Here is a 19,899-nt window from a genome sequence, read left to right as displayed (position 1 = left end):
CAGCCAAGCCTCAGTTAGAACTTCATTGGCTACAGCATTGCCATCCATTATCCTCCAAGGGTAATTTCATAAAATCATTATATATAATATACATATATGTCATGATATATATACTTTTTAATAAATAAATATATATTTTTTAAATATATATACTTTTTAATAAATATTTTTTAAATATTTTTTAAATAAATAAATATATATTTTTTAAATATAAATATTTAATTTTATGTATACATACTTTTAATAAATAAATATTTATTAAATATAAATATATAAATATTTAATTTTATTGTATATATACTTTTTAATAAATAAATATATATTTTTAAATATAAATATATATACTTTTTAATAAATATATATTTTTTAAATATAAATATTTAATTTTATTGTATATATACTTTTTAATAAATAAATATATTTTTTAAATATAAATACAAATAAATATATATTTTTTAAATATAAATATATATACTTTTTAATAAATAAATATATATATATATATACTTTTTAATAAATAAATATATTTTTAAATATAAATATTTAATTTTATTGTATATATATAAATATTTAATTTTATTGTATATATATATAAATATTTAATTTTATTGTATATATATATTTTTTAAATATAAATATTTAATTTTATTGTATATATATTTTTTTTAAATATAAATATTTAATTTTATACATATATTTTTTAAATATAAATTTTTTAAATATATATATATTTTTTAAATATAAATATTTAATTTTATACATATATTTTTTAAATATAAATTTTTTAAATATAAATTTTTTAAATATAAATTTTTTAAATATAAATTTATTAAATATAAATTATGTAGCCGAGCCTCAGTTAGAACTTCATTGGCTACAGCATTGCCATCCATTACCCTCCAAGGGTAATTTCATAAAATCATTATATGTAATATACATATATATGTCATGATATATATACTTTTTAATAAATAAATATATATTTTTTAAATATTTAATTTTATTGTATATTATATAGAAATATTATATATTGAAATAGTGGATATTTAAAGATCCAACATTATTTCAAAGCGGAATGTTTGTAGAAACTTCGAAAGTTTCGAAATATATTATATTTTCTAAAATAAAGAGCCAAAAGGCTTTATTTCGTCGATGCAAAATTATATAAGTAAAATGAATATTAAATCCTGCATTATTTCAAAGCCGAATGTAGAAACTATGACAGTTTCTTAAAGTAAGTTGACCAGAAAGCTTTCTAAAGTATTGATTATTAATAATAATCAATACTTTAGAAAGATAAACATACACGTTCCTGGGCAGTTTAAGTAGTATTCGTACATATTTTATACAAAGAAATTTCAGAAAAGTTTCTAAAATTTACTAGAGAGGCGTATGATATAAAATATAAACCTTTAATCGGAGTTGGCTTGGTTTGAACTACTTCACAAGACACAAACTCAGTACATAATAAAAGGCGAAAACGGGCAGATGTGTCTTTCAAGTGGTGTAAACCAATGCAACTCCTATGCCGAAGGTTATATTCTCATAAACGCTCTGGTAATTTTAGAAACTTATTTTAAGTTTCTTTGTATATTTGGCTATAAAATATGAATGGATCCATAATATTCTCAAGTTTAATATCTTATTTATGCCAAATCGTAGCCATCCGACTCTATACATTAATGAAATAATTCGCACTTTTAAAAAGCTGAAAAAAATGCTCTTGGGCAATCTTTCACACTTCTCCGCGGTCAATCCCGGTCCGAAAATATTAAATGGAAAATCCCAGAAGTAAACAATATATAATTACACAGGCAAAGTGGATGAAATAATGTTAGATCTAACATTATTTCAAAGCTGAATGTTTGTAGAAATGTTAATATGTATCAACTCGGGGATGTATCGATGCGATGGTAGCTGTTGTTTTTGACTACGTCTGCATTTCATTTTACGTCTGCATTTTTAAAATCAAAAGTTTGAATATAATCATAGCAGATCTAATCTGAAGTGTAATATATTACATTTATTTGACCAACGTGAGGTTTTAGTCCTAAAAGAAGTAAATTGTACTCCAACATTGTATTTTATAGCCCTAGAAACTCAATAAAGATTATGAACGCTCAATAGACAATGCTACTTCAATGCGTTGTAAGAATTTGATATATAACCGAAATGCATACATGATTTGATGATATTTTAAGAGTGTGGTATTAAGTATCCATTATTCTTTTATAGAAATAGCACTTGAAGTCTTTAAAGTTTCGGATTTCACCAAGAGAGGTTATAAAATTCAGTAGCTTAGTTTTTCACTGCAAACGTTTCAAATGCTTGCCATGAAAGAATGACGGACAGCAATAACTTTTTTTGCTTATGCTCAAGTGATAACTCAAATGAAGACTTCTGGACTCTTTCTTTAATGTTTATTTACTATTATTCATATTTATTTATTTTTTTAAAATTTTCAACAGTGGGTATCTATATTTAGAATTGGACGTTCTGTGCCGCATGAAATCAAGTTTTTATATATTTATTTAATATTTTTAAAAACGATAAGAAAGAGAAATCAATTTTGAATGTAGTCACCAATGGCGCTGCAACTTTTCGTCTGTTTCTAACAGTAAATATCATTAGCGTAACATCTCAAACTTTTGAATTTTAAAAATGTGTGTATTTTGTGTTTGTTCCATTATTCAGTTTGCTATAGATTCTTTCCCGGTGAAACTACCAAGCATGCGTAGCAAGAGTTTTTGTAGAATTTCTAAATTACTGAAAGCATTGTTTCTTTCTTTATTTATTTTTACTATAGGACCGAAAATCAGTATGAGTGAGTACCGGAGGTGAAGAGTCAAATTTAAAGAAGAGTTAAGTTTAAAGACACGGATAACACACAATATGAATTGCTTTATATTCATATTAATCTCTAAAATGTAATGTTTAATTCATGTAAAATTTAATGTTTATTTATAAAAATTAATACATAATTGATTTTATTCGTGTAAAATATGTTTAATATAAAAATGAATACATAATTGATTTATTCTTGTAAAATATAATGTTTAATTATTTTATATTCATATTTATGTTGTTTTATGCCTCTAACGGATAATTTTATCCTTTTATACAGTTTAGGCTCTTTGCGCTTCAACTATTATTCTATGTTGTCGCTTTTATACCGATTTTCAGTTAAGTTCGGCACAACAAGAAAAAAAAATCATTAATTTAGAATGGTGTTTCTTAAACTGTGTTCCGCAGAACGCTAGGGTTTTTATATTTCTTGTAGCTTTTATAAAAGCATAGCATTTTATATCTTTATTATCTTTTTTATATTTTATATCTTTAAAAAAACACCTTTAGTGAATGAAATAAAAAAAACTGATTAAATTGACTTATTTATAGAGTAGTATGTTAATTTATTATTTGTAACATTATAATATAAATACATCAGATATTTTCTTGAATAAAATATTTTGCTGTAATCGTTGTTAATTGTTATAATTTCTCCCTGATTATTTTTATGAAAATATTCATAGGGAGTTCCTCGAAAAAGAAATATTTTTATGTAGAAACCACAGTCTCAAAAGGCGACTTGGGGCAAAGGTGTCTTTAGGCTTTAATCAAACACCGTTTATTTTCTTTTTGGTTTGGTTTAGATTTCTGTCAATCTCTTAAAATTTATATCCAATTTTTTTCTTATCATATGTGTATATTGTCTGATCATTGTGGTACGCTTTTAAATTATTAATAGTTGTTGCAGAATTAATTTTTACCTGAACTTAACAGCTCTTTTTTTTTTTTTTTCTATTAGCAGTTATCATAGCGCAGTATAAATGTAGTCGCTGCACTGCGCAGTCGCAGACTGAATCTCTGTCTCTTAAAATGATATATATCACTCCTGGAAAATCTTGTCTTTTAATTTTTGAAAAAAAATATAAACCACCTTTAAAATATAGTTTACTAAGATATTTTATAAAAATATCAATCAAAAATTTTATCATGCTTTGTAGAATGTTTAAGAAATTATATATATATGAAACACACCATAATTTTTTCTTTATATACTTGCTATATATAAATAACATGGGTATCTGTTTTCTTTGGATTCGAACCCGGTCTTTCCAAATTAAATTCGAGGGTTGTAGAGTTTTTTTAACTCTACTTATGACCAAATTCCAAAAATAGTTTCACACGCATAAGTTTGCAACACATTGAATTATCATTCGCTTAGGTAACTTTGCTTCCGTTTTGTAAAGCTCAAAACGAAAACGTTGGTTTTTGTTCTAATAATACATTTCGTGAAGATATTTTTACACGACGGATCAGTGGAAGAAATTATGGTGCTTGGAGCTTTACCCACCTTTCCTAAGAGTTGCCTCGATATGTACCACCTTTGATAATACAGTACACCCAATATTCCAAAAATATATATTTGAAGATTACTGAAATAAGAGCCTCACTTCGGCGAAGTAAAATTATTCAAAATTAAGTGGATATTGAATATCACATTTCTTAGCCGAATAAGGCACGAAACTCTTAGATTAGATTTCCTATCTTTGAGTTTCTTATTCGGCTAAGAAATAATGTGGTATTCAATAACCATTTAATTTTGAATATTTGAAGATATTTTTATACGACGGATCAATGGAAGAAATTATAGTGATTGGACTTTAAACATCTTTTCTACGCGTTTCCTCGATATGCACCACCTTTGATAATGCAGTATAACTCGATATGTATAAATTTTGCGACCTGAGCATGAATGTTTTGTGAATGTATTTAGATGAAATATGAAGTTCACTGCCGAGAGGCCTGATGTAGTGAAAACAGTTCCATTTTTTTTTATCTTCAGAGAACTGTATCCGAAGATCATTTAGTCTACCTACAATAATATATAATGCTACTGTATTATATAACCTGGGCTTTCATGAGTGCGTGTAGGATTTAAAAAAAAAAAAGAAGCATTATGTTGGGATTGCGAGATGGAAGAGGAAAATGAAATCGATGAAGCCAGAGGGATCACCTGCCATTTATGAATAATAAATTATATTTCAAAGGTGTTTTTTCGAAAATGAAAAAACAGGATTTCAAAGAATACATAGCTTAGTGGGAAACGATGGTGACTAAAAAGAACTGAAAACAACAACAAAAAACAGCAGTAGAGTTTATTTTAGTTTGTTTTATTATTTTAGTCACTTTCGTCCATGTAGTCCATTAACACGAATCCCTTCTTTCCAAAAAAAAAAAAAAAGACACCGCAAAACCTCTCTGTGGATGAAAATTGTACTTTTTAACGCAAGATATTTGCCCAAGAAACAAAAATGTTTACGAACAGCCTAGAGCTTTGACAGAAATTTTTGCCATAAAGCGATCGGGAATGAAACAGAAAGCGAAAACTCGGTTGATATACAATTTTTTAAAATATTGAATGACTAGAAACCTAGAAAAATGTAAACAAAGTTTAATGGTACAACTAGTTTCAGCTTGTATCAGCCTTCTTCAGGTGCACATTAAAAAATAAATAACCAGTAGAACATAGAGGAAATAATTGTAAACATCACGGAAAGTTAGTGTATATATATATTCAACGTTGAAGTCTGTGCATTCAAAACTGTTCTGTCGTTGGCCTCACATGCGTATAGCATCTCGCAAACGCCAGTATTTGATCGTAGCACAATGAAAGGTCTGAAAGGTTGTAACTCAGGTTGTTGTTGAGGTGCACGGGTCGAGAATGATTTCTTTTGATTCTATTATCTTTCTTTCTAATTCATCGTGGCAACGCAAAATGTTATTAGACTTGTCCCATAGGACTGTATGGCTAAGGTTTTCTTCATTAGAATCGGCTGAGAACAGAACACGACTAGACAAAGCACTGGCTCGCGTTCTCCTGTAACTGACGTCTCTCTTATGTTCTTCAATGCGTAACTCGATCGATTTCTGTTTGGCCAAAATATGGTATATATCACAGTTGCACCAAATCTGGTAAACACCGGGATATTTAAGGTTGTGACGTCTAGATTTCGAACACTAAGCAGCGGATTTTCGGTAGAGGAGTAAATAAAGTTCTTATGTTGTATTTCCTAAGAACCTTGGCCAATTTGGGTGAGACAGAGCTTATGTATGGTATAGAAATATTACCTTTCACGCAATTGGTCTTTTCATTATTGCAAGCGGGTGGATTTAATAGGAATTTGTCAATTGTTTTTTGTGAATAACCATTTAGTTGAAAAGTAGACCTGAGAAAATTGAGTTCTTTATTAAGTTCTATCTCATCATCAAGAAGAGAGTGAGCACGATGTCCTAGTGTAGAAATGATTCTAAACTTTTGAGGGGGATAATGATGGGATTGACGGTGGAGATATATGTTGGTGTGAGTAGCTTTTCTTTAAATCGAGATTTTTAATTTCTCTGAGGAACGGGTCAGTTTGATGTCCAAAAAAGGAAGAGAACCATTAGCTTCAAACTCAGCCGTAAATTTTATGTTCGAATGTTGATTATTTAGATGTTCTACGTAGTTCAGGAGAGATTCACGGCCATGGCTCCAAATCAAGAAAATGTCATCAATATATATTTTCCAAATTCTTGGTTTTAAAGGATAAGAAGAGATGGCTTTAACTTCCAAATCTTCTAAATAGATGTTCGCAAGTACAGGTGACAACGGATTACCCATTGCAAGGCCATAATTTAGTTTATAGATGGTGTCCTGAAACTTAAAGTATCCTGAGTGGTGCAATGAGTAAGTAAGGCCATGATCTTTTTAGATAATTTATCTTTGAGTAGGACAAGAACTTCGTCCGTAGGAACATTGGTAAATAAAGAGACTATATCAAAACTTAGCCATGATTTCAAAACTAGCCATAATAATATCTTTTATACACGAAACAAAATCTGCGGAGTTTTAAATGAAAGACGATGATTTACTGGAAAAACATTTGAGAGATTTAGCCAGATATTTTGAAAGGTTATATGTGAGAATCAATTCCTTCTACGATAGGTCGAAGTGGGGTATTTTCTTTATGAATTTTAGGAAGTCCATATAATCGTGGAATAAGCGGATGGAGAGAACGAAGAGAAAGGCGTATGTTTCTAGGTCGTTCAGAGGTAGTTCTCAGTAGGTTGTTGGTCCGGTTGTAGAGTTCACGGGTGGGATCTCTCTCGAGGATCGAGTAAGTGTCACTCCGTAACAATTAAGAATAACTGTGGCATTGCCTTTATCCGCGGGAAGAATAATTATATTTTGGTTGTTTTGTAACTTCTTAAATAGCCTGTCGTTCCGATGAGGAGATATTGTCTGTAGGGGGTTGGCGTTATTGATGATGATGAAAATGGATTCAATGCGGAGTAGGTTTGCCTCTTGGGTAGGAGGAAAGGAAGTAGCTTTTTCGATCTTTGTAAGTAATAATTCTTTAGGAATATATCTTTAATGGAAACAAAATTTTCATTAAAAACTCCGCAGATTTTGTTTATCTCAAAGTCCGTCGTCTCAAGAAACTTATAAACCTGTCTGAAAACACATCAAACAAACTTCACTTGCCATCTGAACAGATCGTAATTAATATTTTGTTTATTCATTTCAAGAAAGAAGCTATCGGTGCCCTCAGCTTTTGCCACAACTGCGCGATACTTTCAATATAATGATAATAAAAACTACCTCATTTGAAATTGGCCGCATTTAAAAACGTAACAGAAATCTCATATCTTGGAAGTGGGTAATCTTAGCATCATTAAAAAAAAAATTCATTTATTCAGTAGCTATTCTATTTACTGGTTAATTGATTCCGATCCTATCCCCTCCCATACATACACATACAAAATAAACTTCTGAAATTACTAGATAGCATCATATCCTGTCCCGAAGCGATTCAGAAACTTATGTTATCCTACGTCCTTACGAGTTGCCTATGAGACCAATAGGCAGTATTGGTTTTCCTGCATATAAACTATGTTTATATTTTTTAATTTTTTTCTATTACGGATTCCTCGTTGTCTCTCCCATATTGCCAGCCTGGTTGGACGAGTGGTTAGCGCTCTCCAGCCAAAAGGCTGTGGGTTCGAATCCCGCTATGAGAATGGATGTTTGTGATTGTCTGTGAAAATACTAATGGTGGTGGTCGGCGGTAGATGGCGTTGATGTAGACGATGAAGGTTGGTGGAGTGGTGGAGACGGAGAGATGTAGAGTAGGTGCCCTCCCTCGATGAGTCTTTGTACTCCCTGGAGGTATTACATAATAATAATATTAGTGAAGCTGTTTTACAAACCCCCCCCCCCCGTTTTCTATACTGCTTTAGTTACTTTGTTATACTCTCTGATAGTTCCTAGAAGAATCAAACCTACAATTAGATCGATGACACTGTTATAGATCCCCTTTTCTGCGCCACCCCAATTTTCTCCTTGAGGCGAAAATAGCATAGTTAGGGTGCGGGGGGGGGATAGATATAAATTCTTAACAGATGACAGTGAAACTTTCGGTGTTTTTCCAACTGCGGGTCGTGAAATCAATTTCGTGGGACCAATTTTTTTTTTTTTTAAATGAAGTATAATAGAAAATATCACAGTGTATCTTCATAGATTTTGTATATATATTGTGCGGACGTTTTTACAGTTTGAAATGTAATACGGCACGCTAGTTCGAATGTTTTATTAAATTTTAATTATAAAATTAGTATTGTCTTAATGTATAGTGTCTGTGGGAGGCAGTGGCGCACTCAGGGTTTAATCTTGGAGGGGACCGAGTTGAGTAGAAGATTTGAGAATACACGCTACGCATCGCATACGACCTATGACTGAGCATCTTCAGTGATCTCTAATTCATAAGTAGTATAGAAATAGAAGACACGACACAACATAAATTTAAAAAAAAATGAATTTTAATTAGGAAAAGATTTTTGGATTTTCTAGTATATATTTCCTTTTTCTTTGCGGGGAGGTGCCAGTGTCCCTTCCCCCCTCTGGTGGGAGGGAAGTTCTGTATCATCATGCATAGTCGGGTGGTTTCCAATTCCACATGTTTTTAATTTATACTGATTGTTGCTACATATAGTACATAAACTAATTATTGCCTTGATGGAATAAAATTACTTGTTTTCTTGCATCTGTAACACGGCGTCTGGTGAAGAGGGAATAGTTCTCACAATGTAGGGACATTTTCATTCGTATTCTGAAAGAATATACGTAATGAGCCAAACTATATTATGATGGACAGAACTAATCCTAGAGCTAGTACAACATCAGGGCAACTCGCAGCAAGGGTGAAGTAAACTACACGCATTTCAATGCCTTTTAACAATCAATTTCATCATCAGGCTTATTAAGGATTTAGGCCTAAAGTGGCTTGTTCCGGCCTTAGAAGTCATCGTTGAATCTCTTAAGAGGACGTCCTGGTTTTCTTTTTCCTAATGGTTTGTAATTTAAGGCTTGTTTTGGTAATCTTTCTGTTTTCATTCTTTCAATCCATCCATTTATGTTTATATTTTTTAATTTTTTCTATTACGGATTCCTGGTTTAGTTCTTTCATAATTTCTTCATTTTTTTCGTGATCGAATAGAGTATATACTTTGCGGTTTTTCTCATAAACTTCATTTCAAGTGTTATTAATCTTTGTGTTTTTGTTTTATTGTCCACATTTCACTTCCATACAATAGGACTGGTAGGGCTAATGTATTGTATACTTATAGTCTGGTTTGTTTTTGAATTACGTTAGGTTTAAATATAGAGTTAATTACACCTGTTATTTTTAAATATTTCGCAATTTTTAGGTTTACATTTTTTCATTTTCATATGTGATCATACATCCTATCAGCTGAATATCTGATATGAAGCCAACCAGGGGCGAATGCTGGTCTTGAAATTTCTCTTGCTCTTGTTATCATTCAGGGAGTGAGAGGTGTGATTGAAGTCTGATTAGCGGAATAATGAATTACTGACCATTTGAAACTATGTACATTTAAAAATTTATGTACATTTAATCATACAAATACAACATTTATTTTACAAATGATATTCTATCTTTTTCAATTTAGCTACTTGAATGCATTCTACCCTACGGTTCTTCTTTATGCACTGGTCAATAATATCGTCATAAAAAGTTGGTTGTAACTTAATTTTCCCAAACTACACGCACACTTGTAAACGCTGGCTGAAGCTCACTGGCTAGAGCTACTTTGACTACGTATGGCCTTGTGTTTAAGATGACGTGAAGGGAGCGGAAATGGCTATGCGCGCTCATGAAATCACAGTGCTGTAGCGAGGACCTGGAAGCTCACACAACCGATCAAGCCAAGGTAGCTTTGATTAAACGAGCAAGCATCGGCCATCGATACACAACGCAAAGCTCAATTATTGCCGCGCAAGCTTAAAACGTCTTCTGTCTACAAAAATAAAAGCCTAAATGGAATACTTATAAATGCATTCATTTATTAAGAAATAAATATTACTTCTTTCTCAAGTAATGAGCTTGCGCAGCAAGCATGGAGAATTCGCCACTGGATGCTAACGAAGTGCTTGGGACTTGTTCTACCTTTTCGGTGAGTTGCTTGGTATTATTTAACCTCAATCGTTTCTCGAATCTTATTGTGGGTCGCGGTCAGAAAGGTTTGCAAAACACTGCTCTATTCCTTAACAAATAAGTGTAGTTAATTATTCGCGAAAGGATCTAAGCAACCTCGGCAGCTCTTAGTCGATTCCGAGACATTGCCTCGAACCAATTTTTCCGCTAGCAGATTGACAGATTATCCTGAATTCAGTACTCCAATAGAAAGTACTACGTTATCTTCTTTTTCTTCGCAAGGTCAAGAACCTGTCATAATGCTGCTCACTAGTGACGTCGAGTGCCATATCGCGTCAAGGAAGGACTCGCTATCTTTCAGTGTTTCATCAAGAATTGTTACCTGTGATTGACAAAGTGGGTTCACTTGAACAATCCGAGAACACAAAATACTTTATCTGGATAACTAGTTAACGGGATTTAGTATCATAGAAGGCAATCAAGACCATAGAAACACAATCTTGAGTAATGTTTTTCAGTTGAAATTTTATGAAGTGTTAAATATGTCAAAATTGTGAAAACTTTTATAAGGTCACTTATAACCATTGTTTACTATGAACTAATACAGCTGTGCGACTGCAGCACTGGTATGCACACAATTAAAAATTAAAGACTTCTTAACTATTAAAAAGTAAAATTAAGCAAAATTTGAGGACATGTTCACTGTATTTGGAATAAATTTTCCACAATTGCAAGATCATTAGATCAAGATAGAATTAATTATAATTTGGCTGAATTTTCAAGCTAACTGCACCTCGGAAACAAAAGATCTTCTTGGAAAGCGAGTCAGCTGAGACAGGAATGTTTATTGGTCTTGGCAGCACAGCTAAACCACAGTTGAAGTTAAAGACTAAAGTCCCAAACTACAAATTACCGGATTATACCAGTGAGTATTAGACTCACAGACAACACAAGGTCATCCTGTCTATTAGCCTTCGGTTACCTTCTTTATAGTGCAATGAAATATCTGGCCTCGAGTCCGGATATGAACTTTCAATTTTACCTTGTATGTTAATGGCGTCCACATACACCGTATTTATTCGGCTCTAATCTTCATCTTGCAGTTCTCTTGTAGAATTTAGCGTGTTTATATTGACCACATTTAAGGAATACTTTGCTCTGTTGGCTGAGCAAAAATGGAAAATGTTATGGTAGATTACTTGACCTTCGCGACCGGTGTTATCTCTAGACCGACTGGCTCTGTTTCTTTTGAATATCACAACTTTTGAGGTCACAAATATACGATTATATTACTGTATATAGATAATATTCGAACCAGACCAAAGCGGCGTTTACAGAACGAAAGAAGGGAGATTTATTTCGGTAGTTAAGAACCCATTCACAATATAAATCATTGATGAAATATTGCAAAACAGCGAATCGGCATTTTTCAGTCTTGGTGTAAGCACTGTTATTCTGCAAAGAACAACAATATACTGTATTTTGTTGTTGTAGCATTATCAATCTCTAGAGCAGTGCATTAGCCTTGATTTAAAAAAATTTGTAGTACAAAGATTAGCAAATAAAATGCATGTAAATAAAGTACAGATTTTTAACGATTGAATCTGTAGTATTTAATTATAAACATCGATAATGCTTCTAATTACTGAAGCTTTCACTATTAACACCTTTTTCAACATAAATGACAGGTGTCGCTTTGAAAATACCAAACGACTAATGTAGTGGTAGTATATTTATGTATATTGTAGGATCTGATATTCGAATGAATTTAGACACCAAATAAATAAAATGTCTAAAATGATATTACTAATGTCAGAAAAGAAAAATTAAAACTTTTGTCATAATTATTTTTATTTTTCATTTTTATCTTATTTTTATTTAATTTATTAATTTTATTTTTATTTTATTTTATTATTATATTATTATTTTATTTTATATCATTCTCTTTCGCGTATATTCTACCATGAGTGGGTAAAGAGATATTTAAGTTAAGGATAATTTATCGCTGAGTATTCTGCGAATTCGCTTCCTTAATTTACGAGAAGAAAAATATTTGAAGCTGAAAATGTGTGTGTGTGTGTGTGTGTGTGTGTGCGTGTGCGTGTGCGTGCGTGCGTGCGTGCGTGCGTGTGTGTGTGTGTGCGCGCGCACTTCCACTCGAGAGGGATAGCAGATCAGATAAGGAAACCACAAAAAATATATATGGTTTTACGGAAAGAGAATTAACCCTGCGGAGGTTGCGGCTGATCTGACAGATACAAACAAATTGTTTGTTTAATATAAATATTCTTACACATATCCGGTGTATAGCTTGGAGGTCATGACGCTGCGCATGCATATATTACGAGTGATATTCCACACTGTTTATGCGGTCAGTTTTGGTTTAGATTTGTGATATTTGATAGTAAATTGTATCTGAGAGATACCGCGAACTCCGATGTCAGTATAGTATTGGTTTAGTTGGTTTTTTTTCCTTTGTTTCTTTGTTCAATAATTTCTAGATTGTAACTGAAAATAAATAAACCATCATGTATTATATTTGCAGTGTTTTTTCTTTAAGTTTTAATCGCATTTTAGCACATACTAGTAATGAATGTATCTCTCAGATACACGGTACCTACGCTGCAATTTCTTCGATGCGACCTCCGCAGGGTTAATATAACGGACGATAATACGTCAGAAATAACGGACGGTAAGAAGACATATATATATAGCGTAAAAAAAAATCTTAATTTTTTTTACGCTATATATATGTTTTATTATTTACGCAAAATATGTTTTATATCAATAAAACATATTTATTGATATAAAAACAAGTCGTCAGATTGAGTTAATAAATCGGATTAAAAATACACAGAACACGCTTGTGTGTTAGGTACATTAACTGTTTGATAGGGTCACATTGAAAAGTCAATAAAGAATAATAGAAAAATATGTTTTCAGTTATATGTTGAAAGGAATAAAAGTTAAAGAAAATATCAACAGTCGCTTGGTTTCATTTGTACTTAGCTATTTATTCACATTTATCTGTGTATCTTTCATTAGAATGGATTTCTAATCGATTGGCTTATAAAATAGAGTGATTGGTGATGAAGAAAGCCTTGCACTCCAGTGGTGGCGAACTTTTTTTATGCGCGCGTGCCAAAAGTTTACAAATCAGTTGTTGACGTGCCGGCGCGTGCCAAAAACTTACAAATCAAGTTGATGACGTGCCGGGAAGTTTTTAGTAGGGGAAAAATTAATAGAAAATCTATTAATTAATTTATAATAATATAGAATATTTTATAAATATATTTTATTTTATTTATAATATTAATTATATATAAATTTATAATATTATCAGTGTAAAATTGATTATTGTATTATTAAATTGATTTTAATGTTAGCTTGAAAAAAAAAAAACGGTAGTGAGAAAAATATTTATGCATTGTAACTTACCATAAGTTATCTGAGCAGGGGAAGCGCAACTTGTCGACGAAATGCTTACTGTATTTACTCGAATATAACTTTCCCTCGCGTATAACTCACACCCCAGATTTTACTTAACGAAAAAAAACATCAAAAAGTTTTGCATATTATCTAGCACACGAAAAATGTTCAAACGTGTTCACGTCGAGGCGGCAGTAGCTTCCCCCCCCCCCCCGGTTAAAAACACGCCCTCCCCAAAGCCATTATGTTGCACTGAAATGTTTCAGTGCAACCATATGTTGCACTGAAACACAGTATCTAACTAAAAACTCTTGTCCAATTTTTCAATTACATGAAATAAAGTGTTTGTTTTATTGGCATTTGAAATTCTCGATGTCATTATGACAGATCACAAAGACTAACTTCAAATAAAATTCTACCACGAATAAACATGCTATATAATTACCGTGACCATACTCCCTTTATTTAAGAGGAAGTCCTTTAGATTTTTTTTTTTCTAAAATGGCCATTTTGTCCTTTATTTTGTGAATTGAAATGGTAAATTGAATATTAATGCCAACATATTTAAAGATGCAATTCACAAATTTTACCAAACCTGCATTGATTATTTAAATAATTGGGACAGCTGTTTCGTGGAAATGGAAGTACAGTAGGACCTCCGTATCCGCGGTCAACCCCGGTCCGAAGATATTAACATACGAAAGGTCAACTTACGAAACTTTCATAGTCTCTACAAACATTCGGTTTTGAAATAATGTTGGATCTAATATCCAGTTGGCTTATGTAATTTTACTTCGCCGAAATGAAGCCGTGTGGCTCTTTCTTTTAGTAATAGACAGTTCGGCTGATCCCAGAGGTAGTCCAACACCAGGGCAACTCGTTGCAAAGGTGGGGAAAGATCCACACATCTGAGGTTGCTAAGATTCCATTCATATTCAGATTACTTTATTACAGTATGTTGTTATAATTGTTCTGTTTTATTATTAGTTATTGTTGTTAATCTGTTACTGTGCGTAATTTATAAATTAAACTTCGTCATAGGTATTTATGTATAGAAAAAACATAGTATATATAGGGTTCACTACTATCCGCGGTTTCAGGTATCCGCGGAAGACGATGGAACCAAACTCCGCGGATACGGGGGGGGGACTACTGTATTTGAATGGGTTCTACTACGAATAATCCTCTGCGGGCGAAGATCGAGGAAAGTTATCATCATCATCATCATCATGCATATCAAGGATTTAGGCCTAGCATGGCCTGTTCCGGCCTTAGAAGTCATCGTTGAATCGTTTAAGAGGACGTCCTGGTTTTCTTTTTCCTAATGGCTTGTCGAGGAAAGTGTTTTGTTCGTTTCCAGTCACTGGAACTTAAATATAAATGACGGCAAACTATTTGATGAAGTTTCGTGTATTAAAAGTTATGTCACCAGTGAAAAGATCGAAGAATGGCGACAAAATGACTTAGTAGGGTTGAATATTTTAAATATTTCAGATAAATATTATCGTTTAAAAACATTTTAAAAATTTGAATTTTGCTTATGCCTCCCCACTGAACAAGTATTTTCATTAGAGAAAAATATGTGGAACAGTGAAAAAAAAAACCAATTAAAAATCATGCATTTTATACGCATAAAATTATTCCATCACCTAACACTTTAATGTCTTATACCTTATTGCCATATTTCCGCACTTTGTAAATAAGGTGGCTGTGTTAAACTTATTGATGGAAGAAATAAAATAAAAACGTCTCAATTAAATCGAATGCATATCTCCAGTAATCCTTAGATTGTTGACCCATGGATATTTATTTTCAATGGCTGATTTGATCTCTTTTGAAACGTTCTTCGATATAATCCAGTTGTTGAATTTTAACAAAGCCATGCAGTATACATGCTTGACGTCATATGATAAGTAGGCAAACAATGTTAAATATTTGCTGATTGAAAATTTTAACAGTTTCAAAGGTGATCGCGAGCTTTCCTAATTACAGACGTTTGGCATTGCGCAAACGTTGCTTTCCTAGTTTAAAACAAGTAAAGGAAGCAGAAGACAATTATTAAAAATAAAAGGTTATTTCGTAATAGTCCTAACATTAGTCCTTCATTAATCCTAACAGTTAAATCGAGAACTGTTTTTAGCTTGTTTATTGTATATAATTTCATTTTGCTTATTTTTGTTATTAAAGTGGCTATTTTCCAAAAATAAAAAATAAAAATAAAAATAATAGATGTGTTAAATGTCAAATTCTATCAAGCCATAATAGAATTTTATCATTTCCAATCCTTAATAAAAACGGTCCAATTGTAACGAGAATATATTTTAATCTTCTAGTCTTGAACTTGTACTGAAAATTACTATACAACATTACTACGTATGTATTTAACCAGAATACACATCGCATTAGTAGGCAGGCTTATTATATTTTTAAATATACATATAATACCATGTGGGTGAATTTGTGTTGGTTTTCAAAAAAAAAAAAAAAAAAAAAAAAAAATATATATATATATATATATATATATATATATATATATATATATTACTTAAATTTAGGGGATATTAAATCCCACATAGTTTTAAAACCGAATAAGAAACTCAAAGATAGGAATCAGAGAGTTTCTTGCCGAATATAGTAAACTATAAAGTATCGGCGAACACTAGCGTTAGCCAATGCAAGTGATCCTAGTACATAGTACAATACTGGGCAACTCGTTGCATTGGCTAACGCTAGTGTTCGCCGATACTTTATAGTTTACTATATTCGGCAAGAAACTCTCTGATTCCTATCTTTGAGTTTCTTATTCGGTTTTAAAACTATGTGGGATTTAATATCCCCTAAATTTAAGTAATGTTTTCATTGCCGAAATGAAGCTTATTAGTTATACTTAAGTATATATATATATATATATATATATATATATATATATATATATATATTTTTTTTTTATATATATATTATATAGTCATAATCAAAATAATATATATATATCATTTTGGTTATGACTTCTCCCTTGGAAAATTCAGTGTTTCTGTGAAATTGACATTTCAATCCGCTAGGTGTTAGTTGGCATGACATCACTGTTAGTTGCCATGACATCAAGACATGTGACACATGTGAAACTGAAGTTGTTCTTGAATGTCAATCACTATACTACAGTTTTTTTTTTTTTTTTTTCATTTTAACTCCCAATAAACGAGCGCTGATTTGACCTGAACGCATGTCCAAACAGTGCGCATTTTATTAAATGGAAGTACATTTCATATAATATGATGTATCGTTGAAAATTAATAAAAATAAATATAAATAAAGGAAATACATACGGAAGGGCTGCAGGTGAGTCGTATCTTTGCCATAAGAAACAGCGCTCAAGATATTGCCTTCAGAATGAAGAAGAGAGCTATTTACTGAGAGCAGACAGAGAGGATTTCGAGTGGAAGAAGTTATTATAACATTGCAGGCAAGTGGATTCAAACACTTTCGCCAGTTTTCTATTTCACGTTCTAATATTTATTAGAAACTTCTCCCCCCCCTCTTCCCCCCCACACACTGAAGCCTCCGAAACTCAATCGATATTGGCAGTCCCTAGGGTTGGAAAGATATTTGTTCGAATTCAATCGAAAGATGAATTAACCGGCTTCAGGTGGCAAGGTTTTCCCTCCTGAAAAATGGGATTTTTCATTCTGTAAAAACAGGCGAAAGTAATTATGGCACAAAATACGTAGCCTTGGTTGCTTCGGCCGTATTTCAGTAACAGTCTCTTTCTCTCTCTCTCTCTACAAAAAAAAAAAAATAATAAAAATAAAAATAATAATAATAATAATAAATAATTAAGTAAATGTCTTAATTTTTTGTAGCAATTCAAAAAAATTTTGAATCCTTAATATCAGTTGCTCCGTCTTGAATTGAGGTTGTATTTTTTGTTAAATGAAGATTACTATCTTAAAATGTTGTAATGTTCTAAATTTACATTAACATCTTAAATTTCCAGGATGCATTTGTTTCTCTTCTTTTCCTTTCTGATCTTTGACCAATACCCTCGTCTCAAAAAAAAAAAAAAAAAAGCTTTCGTCACAACTACCGTAATCTGTTCTTCTATTTCAGCTTTTTTCTTGAAAATAGTAACTATCACAGTCATTGCACCTTCTAAATACATCACGTTATTGTGAGATCCCGTATTGGAGAGCTTTTGCTAGTTGACTCCGGGTAAGCTCGCGAGAGGGTTTATGTTCATCGTTTCTAGCAAGTCAGGCTGTCAGCACACCGTTTCTTTCATCAAATTTCTTCAGTCGGCACGTGTTGTGTATATGACCCTTAACCACAGTAGTATATCAGATGAGATCTTCTGGGAATCGATATTTAAACACGGAATATTCGCGTGCAAGGTTACGCCACCTTCTTAAGCCTACTTGATCGTTTGGAAGTCAGGGATAAGCCGATGATATCGCTCAGTAAAAGTAGACACAATATGATGACTTGCATAGTATACGACATTTGACGTCACAGAGTTTCCGATTCTTCACTACCACCTTGTTGGATGTTGGTGAACTTTAGCCTGTTTACTGACAGCAGACAGAGAGGGTAATAGAGAGAAAGTATATAGACATTGTACGCTTATTCTGTAGATAATATCATTTAGAAATGTCTTCCAGTCATCTGCTAGAACTGTAGAAAACTAAATTCGTTGTTTGCTTCAAGTTGTTGCCGAGAGAGTGAGCCTCACAGTTATTTATACATTTATTTATTTTTAGTCCTTGTGCATTTATTCTTTCAGTGAGTATACATTTATTTCTAGCAATTAATATATTAATATAGTTAAAACTTATTGCGTATTTGCATTCTTTTTTGGTGTAAATGGGGAAAAAAAAAACGTTACTTTATTGCCCAATAAAATACAATTCGTCTGTGTTTTTATAACTTTAACTGAAATGGACTTATCTTTTATAGGCGAGCAGAATTTGTTCTGTGTAATCCAGTGGCGGCCCGTTAAGTTTTAAGTGGGGGTGCTGCCTATACAAAATAATTTTTTAAAAAATTAGGGAAAAAAAGAATTTTTTTCCCTAATTTTTAAATCTTTAAATTTTTCCCTAAAAAAATATTATTAGGGATTAGGGAAAAAAGAATTTTTTAAAATTATTTTGTATAGGCAGCACCCCCACTTAAAACTTCACGGGCTGCCACTGGTTTAATCTTTTGCGTGACCAGTATCCATTTTTTATTGTCTGTTAAATGATTAATATCCTGTCATACTTTATTATTATTATTATTGGAGAATTAAGATGGTGTCGTTAAAGATTGATGTGAGATCCCATAACTATCAGAAGGTAACAATTTTGCATCCGAAAAATACACTAGTAGTATTTTTCGTTTCTTCAGATTTTTTAAGTACACACAGGTGTTCCATATTCCTTTGCAATTTAGTTTTGTTCTTTCTTATCATCTGTCAGACGACTTTCAACATCTGAGAAGCACACTCAACTGATTGCAGTTCCTTTTATTGTTTGCCTGTGTTGTCAGTGAATTTCCGTTGACGCCCTCTGTTGTTTGAGTAAATGCATTTCAGCTATTGTACCAAAGTTGAATATCGTCACCACAGACGAATTTCAAAGTAATTAAGTATAAAAATTTTTTATTTTTTAAAATTTATTAAAGTGGTTTTATGTTTATTTCATTATTTTTAATTTGTATTATTTTATCATTATTTTTATGTTCAGGTTAGGTAATAACTTACATATTTTCTGTCCACAAAGGTTATGAAATTAGAAATCATTCTCGTGATTTGCGCGATTCAAAACCATTTTATTGTTGTTAAATCACTAATTCCATATTACTGTAGAAATCTCGAGAGTTTTAAAGATTGTTTTAGAAAATAAAATAATATATTTTACGCAATAAAATATTTCTACAAGAATGGAATTGTTTTTATTTAAAAGAAAATGAAGATCGGACATTTCTTAGGCAATCGAATGGT

General features: G+C 31.7%; 1 protein-coding gene across 5 annotated transcripts in view; it reads left to right on the top strand.

The window, feature by feature from the left end:
- LOC150106899 (sodium-dependent phosphate transporter 1-B-like) overlaps window positions 1–19,899 on the top strand; it is a 248,028-nt gene that overhangs the window by 96,565 nt on the left and 131,564 nt on the right. The window contains exon 1 of one of the 5 annotated variants that reach the window (XM_090392806.1): window positions 18,381–18,701. The exons of the other annotated variants lie outside the window; for them this stretch is intronic. The gene's annotated coding sequence lies outside the window, so the exon portion shown is untranslated. Of the gene's footprint in view, window positions 1–18,380; window positions 18,702–19,899 lie in introns of those variants that run through there. 5 annotated transcript variants of the gene reach the window in all.

This window comes from Typopeltis vanoorti, chromosome 5, assembly GCF_054136105.1.
Source record: "Typopeltis vanoorti isolate ZY-2024b chromosome 5, IOZ_Tvanoo_1.0, whole genome shotgun sequence".
NCBI lineage: Eukaryota > Metazoa > Arthropoda > Arachnida > Uropygi > Thelyphonidae > Typopeltis > Typopeltis vanoorti.
The sequence above is the reverse complement of the archived record's forward strand: the minus strand, read 5'-3'. Positions and strand labels throughout refer to the sequence as shown.